The sequence below is a fragment of the Ipomoea triloba genome, chromosome 13, assembly GCF_003576645.1.
Source record: "Ipomoea triloba cultivar NCNSP0323 chromosome 13, ASM357664v1".
Taxonomy (NCBI): domain Eukaryota; kingdom Viridiplantae; phylum Streptophyta; class Magnoliopsida; order Solanales; family Convolvulaceae; genus Ipomoea; species Ipomoea triloba.
The window spans coordinates 10,034,144-10,042,194 of record NC_044928.1 but is presented as its reverse complement, the minus strand read 5'-3'; the positions used below and the strand labels follow the sequence as shown (position 1 = coordinate 10,042,194).

At 42.5% G+C, this 8,051-nt stretch overlaps 1 non-coding gene across 1 annotated transcript; it reads left to right on the top strand.

The window, feature by feature from the left end:
- The first annotated feature begins 2,037 nt into the window (after window positions 1–2,037).
- On the top strand, window positions 2,038–2,145 carry LOC116003207. The gene has a single exon (XR_004094640.1). It is a non-coding gene; the product is annotated as a small nucleolar RNA R71 (small nucleolar RNA).
- Window positions 2,146–8,051: the final 5,906 nt, after the last annotated feature.

Here is an 8,051-nt window from a genome sequence, read left to right as displayed (position 1 = left end):
TAGGACTTCTGCATGTACAACGTCTTTCATATTCGGATTTAACTTGCGCTGAGGTTGACGGACAGGAGTTGCCCCTTCTTCAAGTAGGATTCGGTGCATACAAATTGTTGGACTTATTCCTTTAATATCCTCTACTGTCCAACCAATTGCACTTTTATATTTTTTTAATACTTCTAGCAAACTTTTTTCTTGTTCCTGTGAAAGGTTAGAGGCAATTATTACAGGATAAGTATTATTTGGACCTAAGAAAACATATTTTATAGAACTAGGAAGAGGTTTTAATTCCAGCTTGGGCGGAACGTCAGCTTCAATTGAGGGATGGTGTTTTTCTTTGATTTACTCCAGACAGTCTGTGAGTGAACATCCTTCAACAACCCCCCTCTTTTATTGGGCTTTGATTAAGTTCCTCTTCATCAGCTTCGACCTTCAACGGAGATTCATCTAAAAACTCAGTAGAAATTATGGAATCTAAAATGTCTACAGCAAATCAATGATTATTATTGTTTTCAGGCAATTTCATTGATTTAGAATGGAAAATTCAACAGTTTCATCAAGGACAGTCATGGTTAATTTTCCATTTTGGATATCAATCATTGTTTTTGCTGTGGCCATAAAAGGTCGGACAAGCAAAATAGGCATGTCCTGCTCATGATTTCACTTTTTATTAATGTCTAAAACAACAAAGTCAGCAGGAATTATTAATTTGTCAACTTGGACCATAACATCTTCTACAATACCCCTAGGATATCTAATAGCGAGATCAGCAAGCTCTAGGGACATTGTAGTAGGTTTTAATCTATCCAGCCCAACTGCAAGTAGACAGAATAAGGCATCAAGTTAATACTTGCCCCTAAATCAAGCATTGCCTTTTCTTTCTTAGAATTCCACACTGTAATAGTTATTATGAAACTACCGGGGTCTTCTAATTTTGGGGCAAGTCAGTTTGCAAAACAACACTAATGGTCTTAGACATAAAAAAAATTTTCATTATGTTCATACCTACGCTTTTTAATGTTTAGTTCTTTTAATCATGTCTAACAAAGGCAATTTCACATTCACTTTTGACAACAAATCATAAATTTCAGAAAATGATTTATCAAACTTTGAATTTTTCAAGCTACCAGGAAATGGAACTGGGGAGCATTTGGCTTAGTGAGCACATAAGGATCATTAGATTTATGCAATTTGGGTTCATCCTTTTTAGCATCTTTATTAACATTCAAATTTTCAACTATTTCAGCTTGTTTAGAAGTTGTATGTTCTTTAACTACATTTTCAATAACTTTACCACTTCTTAACACAGCCATAACCTTAGCTTCTTCAGGTTGGCTAGGCAACTTACCTGGCACATGGCCTTGTAGAGCTTCGGCAATTTGCCCCACTTGGACTTCCAACTTTCTCATGGAAGCTTCATTTCTGGCAAGTGAAGCCTCAGTTTTAGCAAGTGATGCCTCTGTTCGTTGGAACCGTTGATCGTTTGCTTCTTGTTGCATCTAGAACTGCTGGTCATTTGCTTCTTGTTGTCTATTGCATGCCTGTATAAAAGTATTCAAAGAATCCTACCAAGATGGTTTTTTCGGTTGAGGTGGAGTAATTGGTTGAAAGTTATTCTGGTTATTATTCTAAGAAAAATTAGGACGGTTTTTCCAACCCGGATTATAAGAATTAGAATACGGGTCATTTCTAGGCATTTGATTGAAACTATTCATTGCATTGGCCTGTTCAAAATTATGAACATTTCCGTCCACCATAGATGCATTGTTTTGCTTCATACTCATCATAGAACACATGCTTTTCATTTGTTTAGCTAACTCAGACATATGAATTTCCAAGCCAGCATTTGAGTTAACTTCATACATACCTGGTGTCCGTCCCCTTATACTCTTTTGTTGGGAGTTTGCCCCTAACATTTCATATAATGCCAATGTTTCTTCCGCAATTTTTTCTCCCATGGCACCTCCAGCTACATTGTCAACCATTGATTGGCTGGTTTGAGTCAAACCATCATAGAAAGTTTGATTTTTCAACTCCAATAGGTAGCCATGGTAGGGGCATTGAATGAGAAACATTTTGAACCTTTCCCATGCCTCATGGAACGGTTCACCTTCAGCTTGCGAAAAAGTTGCAATTTTTCTTCTCAAGTCTGCAGTTTTAGCATGGGAATAGAATTTACCTATGAACTTGTTGTACACCTCCGGCCATGTTCGTAGGGATCCAGGTGTGAGAGTCATGAACCATGTCTTTGCTGCATCTTTCAAGGTGTATGGGAAATACCTCATCCTTAGTGCATCCTCGATCAAGTTATTCAACGGGAAGTGTTGGACTATCCCGTAGAAATCCCTGATAAAGGTAAGGGCATCTTCGCTTGTTGAACCGTGAAAAGACGGCAGCTGGTTGTAATGGACCGTTTTTAGCTCATAATTCCTGACTGCATTAGTAAGCGCTATACAAGAAGGTGAAGTGCCTACTTGGGGCCTACCAAAGTCTTTCATTAGCCTATGGTTGGGTTGAGGGTTTGGTTGAGGGGGTTGAGGAAGTGCATCTATTGTTGTGGTTGTTTCTTTTGGTTCAAAACTAGGTTTTTCAGAAGGTAAAGTCTTTTTCTTTTTTTCTATCAATGTTGTCGTCCAAAGGCAATAGTGTAGCTTTTAAAGAACGACGACCTTGCATAAAATAAAAACACAAATAAACTAACAACCAAACAAATGAATAAGGAGAGAGCAAAATGAACAAAAGCAAATTGGAACTAAACAAATATTAAACAATTTTTAATTTGAAAGTAAAATAAAGCAAAGAAAAAAAAAACAAATTGCACAATAAAAAATTCCCCGGCAACAGCGCCAAAAATTGATGGACAATTTTAATAATGTCCTCGTTGTTGGTCCCGAGGGGATGGGGTACAAGTCTAGAGGGGGGGGGGGGGGAATAGACTTCTATAAGATTTTGCAAATCTTTTCGACCTCTCGTGTGTATTGGACTTAGGATGTTTAGGTCCAACACCTCACAAGATGAAGACAAAGTTTTATGCGCAGCGGAAAAGTTATCCCCTTTTAATTAGCACGAGTTTGAGTTAGTTCGAGAAGTGTGATTTTATGCAGTGCAGTTCGAGAGATAGGTTAGTGAGGGATAAAAGTAGAAAGTAAATACGAGAGAGATTTTTAAGTGGTTCGGCTAACCCGCCTACGTCCACTCTTCTTCTAGAAACTCCCTAGAAGGATTGCACTAAAACTTCCCTTTTAGTACAATGTCGAGCGCTTGAGCTTTGATCACGAAGCCCGCCTCAAGCCTCAGGTTTTTCGCCCCGCTTCTTGTTACTCCACCTCTCGAGCACTTGAGCTTTGATCACCAAGCCCGCTTTAAGCCTCAGGATCTTCACAAGACAGCTCGCAGGTTACTCTGCCTCTTCTTGCCTTCTCCAAAGCAAGGTTGTTCCAGTTGTCACAGGTTGTGTAACAATCTCCAATCTAATCAAGAGCTATCGTTGGATAATCTTCCTTGTTGAGCAGTTTTGATCACCTTCTAGATGTGTATGCATGTAGCGATGAGACTCTCTCAAGCACTAGGATGTGTTTTTCTCGCACTTGTGAATATCCAAGAGTGATATTTCAGATTAAGCACTTTTCACTTGAACGTTTGAATTAGACACCTCTTATGATAGCTTAGAATTCTTGAACTACTTTTTCAACTTGTGTCTTCTCGTCCTTTTATATGAGAGTTGAGGAATAATTCCATTGGAGGGAAAATTATTCCGTTTGAAATCTGTCTCCCATGCCGATTATGGGACGTGCACATTTTTAGCATGTTCATGGAGTGGTGGTCTTGTAACTTGAGCCTTTTGTCTTGTAGTGAATATCCCATATTCCACTATCTTGAGTCCATGCTTCACTTACTTCTTTTGGCAAAAGTTACTCTTTTTATATTCCCACTGATCCTCGTTTTAGGGAATAAGACCGACTTAGGATTGGTGCACCTTTTTTACCATTTGTTGTGGAAGTCTNATTGTACTAGAAAGGGAAGTTTTTAGTGCAATCCTTCCAGGGAGTTTCTGGAAGAAGAGTGGAAGTAGGCGGGTTGGCCGAACCACTTAAAAATCTCTCTTGCATTTACTTTCTGTTTTTATCTCTCGCTAACTTCTCGATTGCACTGCATATAATAACACCTCTCGAACTAACCCAAACTCGTGCTAACTAAAAGGGGATAACATTTCCGCTGCGCATAAAACTTTGTCTTCACCTCGTGAGGTATCGAACCTAAACATCCTAAGTTCAATACACACGAGAGGTTGAAAAGATTTGCAAAATCTTATACAAGTCTATTCACCCCCCCCTCTAGACTTGTACCCCATCCCCTTGGGACCAACATCTTTATCATCTACCTTCTTGATGTATTCATCCGTGACATCAAGATGTAGATAGTTAACGAATTCTTCGCCTATGAAACTTCCTTCGATTATCCCATCTCTCTACCATTCGATGCATTCTTGAGGAGTGAGACCACTGTGAGAAGACATGTCAGTTTTAGCTAGAAGACTAACGACGATCTCACTTAGGTATTCTGACGTATCTTCCTTGATGCCCATTCTGTAGTTTCTCATAAACTGCTCGTCTTTCTTCTCTTTTACAGTTTGTTGTTCTTGCCTCTTTCTTTTTCTTTCTCTGTCTTCTTCTCTCCTTTTCTCCATTTCCAGTGTCTTTTGTACTCTTAGTTCCTCCATTCTTTTAGCTTCCTCCACTTTCTTGCTGGATGTTCTTCGAAATTTTGGAGGAGGTCCAGTAGCTAAGGGTTCACTGGTTGCCTTTTTCTTGCTGGTTGGCTACCCAGATGTCCCCCTTGATCCCTTTGAATTATTTTCCCCCTTGTTGGCATCATCCAGTCGGGAAAGGAGGGTAGACATACCTTCAAATAGGGATTGAAGCTGAGCAGGCACTTGATTCGACAGATCATTGAGTAAGGCTTGGATCATATCCTGTCGAAGGTCATTTGAGTCCTGGAACGCTTGGAGTTCACCCCTCAGTTCCGCAACTGCTGCCCTTGCGTCTGCTCGAGCTTCTGCAACTTCTTTTGTTGCTCGTCGTGCTGCATCTTCAGCCCATACCACTTGCTCAAAGAGTTCCTCACGGTTGGTTTGAGATTCATCTGATCCAGCAGTGGGCATAGACGCAATGTGAACAAGTGTGACTTTTTGCTCAATACGGGCCATTCTCTGAGAGTGATCGGTCATAAACTGGCGCACCTCGCAAATGTAAGCATCCTCGGCCTGTCGATCATCATCAGAGGAAAGAGAAGAAGGTTCAGAATTACCTTTCTGAGGAGGGGACTTGGGTGCTTCAAGATTTCCACCCGTGATTTGCAACTGGTAGTCCACCTCTCGATCGTGTGTCTGAGGGTCAGCAGGAGCACTGGATCAGAGCTTGAAGGTAGCTCCATATCAGGCGCTTCCCGGTTTCCACTTGAGGGATGGATCACTTCTCGCTCATCACCTCTCGAACCTGGCACCTCAGCTTCAGCTACTGGTGGGATTGGATCAGCTAAGGGAGGGACTTCAACATTGGATGCTTCCCGGTTTCTATCTGATTGAAGATCTTCCTCAGCATTACCTCTCGAACCAGAGTTGGGAGCTTGATCATGTGCTGGAGGGATTGGATCAAAAGAGGGAGTCTGTGCATCGACAGGTGCTTCCCTGTTTCCACCATTGATGGGCACATCTTTCCCCTCGTTACCTCTCGAACCAGCAGGACTTGTGACTGACTGCTCGTGTTGCTCATCTGGTTGCACCTCAGCTTGCTCAGGAGAGTCAGGGATGACTATGGTTTCAGGAGCAGCTGATGCACTCCATCTTTGCCTATCAAACATCCTGGCTGCAAAAGTTGATGCAGTATCATCTGGTAGTAGGAAAGGAGATGCCTGCTCCATGTATATTGAAAAACCAGGGTATGTGAGCAAAGGAATTTCACCCTCTCGAACTGTCTGTGCTTCATCTGTTTCAGTGAAGGGTGTGGACTCAGGAGCTGGCAGTAGTAGAATTGAATTTGATTCTGCCTCAAGTGCTTCAGAGGTCTCGGAGTCACCTCTCGAAGCTGTCTCCTGTCTGCCCGGAGCAGAATCACTTACTTGGGACAAGGGATTTGCTACAATAACAATTGGATCTGTCGGATTCTCAACTTGGTGTCCCAAGGATAGAGCAGTGGCAAGCCTGATGTCTTCTCGGAATTTTGCTTCTTGCTCAGGGTCCATCTCAGGCTCGTCTTCTGGCTCATCAGCAGCTATGCCCTTCCCTTTGTCAGATCTGCCAAGATTGTTCATCTTGGTCACATTAATTTAATGGGCTAGCTCTAGCAGCTCATTTGCTGGGATCTCAGATATGTGCAGCCATTGAAGAGCAAAGAGTTCCTCAGCCTCCATTTCTGCTGCCTGTGCTATCAGTTGGTTAAATGGACCTGTTCTCCAGTTGATCCATCGAAGTACTCTGGAGAAGTCATCCAAACTAACTTCTGTTTCATCATTAGACTCCAACTGAGTAGCTGTTTCTTCTTCCACAATATGTGCATCCTGCACAGCCTGTTCAGTGATCTCTCGATCCTGATCAGAGAGATCATCACCTAGCCCAACATCTGCTATCACTCGAGCAACTGACGTGTTAACTTGAGCAGATTCAGTGGGCGTTAACTCAACATTATGAGGTTCTTGCACTGGGTCCCTGACCACAGTGCCCTGATCAACAACAGCAGCTTCTGAATTAGCATTCTCAACTAGTTCTAGATTTTCGACTACGTCTCGAACCTCTTCTGCTGTACTACCCATCTCTCGAACCATCTCTCGTGGTTCCTCAACATCAGCCTGCACTGGATCACTGATCCCAGTGCCTTCAACTTCTCGAGTCTCCTCTCGAGACATATCGACTGACTCATCAACAGCACCAGCACCATCATCCAAGTTTAAGTCAACAAAAATTTCACCCGAAATGGACCTGGTAGGGGGCACTCTCTCAACCTCAGCGGCTGGTGTAGCCTGAGGTTCCCCCTAGGCCTGTGCCCCGTCCTCAAATGGAACAGAAATAATAGATGGTGCTACCTCTCGAGGCTCAGAAACAAACTTAGCCTTCTTGGTTCTAACCTTTGCAGCAGGGTTAGCTTTCCTTTTACTAGGAGTCATGTTGAATGCCACATTAAGGGGTGTGTTATCAGACTCCTCATCGACAGATTGGACCTTCTTTTTGCCCTTTCCTTTAGGCTTTGAGGGAGAGGGTGCAACCTTTACACCCTTAGATTTTGGGGCTTGAGACCTCGTCCTACCCATATAGGTATTTCGATGAATCTCTTTCCCTTCCCTCAATTGGAAACCCTTCAAACTGAATAAGTACTGAACAAGAAAGCTAAAACCAACCTTTTTTTAGATTGATTGGTTGGCATTTGAGACTGAGCTCTGCACTTGCTGCTTTAGAGAGTTGAAGATGATGTGTGCCCAGTCCATTTGTACATTGTTCTAGATGGCATGAAGGAGTTTGAAGATGTCTAGATTAATCTCATCTGTCCCAGATGCCTTGCTGATGACGAATTTCATGATTAGGTCAGCTGCGATTGCAAACCTCTCCTTCAGAAGATACTTGCGGAAGGTAGAGGTTGCGCTGGGCGATGCATTCTCCAGTCGGATTTTATCCCAAAACGCTTGCTTGTCCAGATTATAATCCGAGAGGTTTGTGACTGCCTCTTCTAATGTGGCAAAATCAAATGCAGCTCTTAGGTCGCCGACTACAGTAGTGATGTCAATCTCATTAAATCGGCTCTCAATCCTGTTCTTCGTGACCTTTGCATTTGCGAACCATTCGGTGAAGTCGAGGGCATGAATGGTTTGATAGTCATGCGTCATGTACTTCATCAGCCCAGCTTTCTCAAACTTCTTGAGTACCTTTGCCGCCTGCTTTGGGTTCGTCGAGTGATTTACGAAGCCGTCTCTGTCAAGAATACTCCCAGCCTTGACTTGTTTGATGAGAGTACGTATGTGGTTCAGCTCCTTCTAGTATGCGTCGGAGGATTGAGTTGATGAGGAAGATG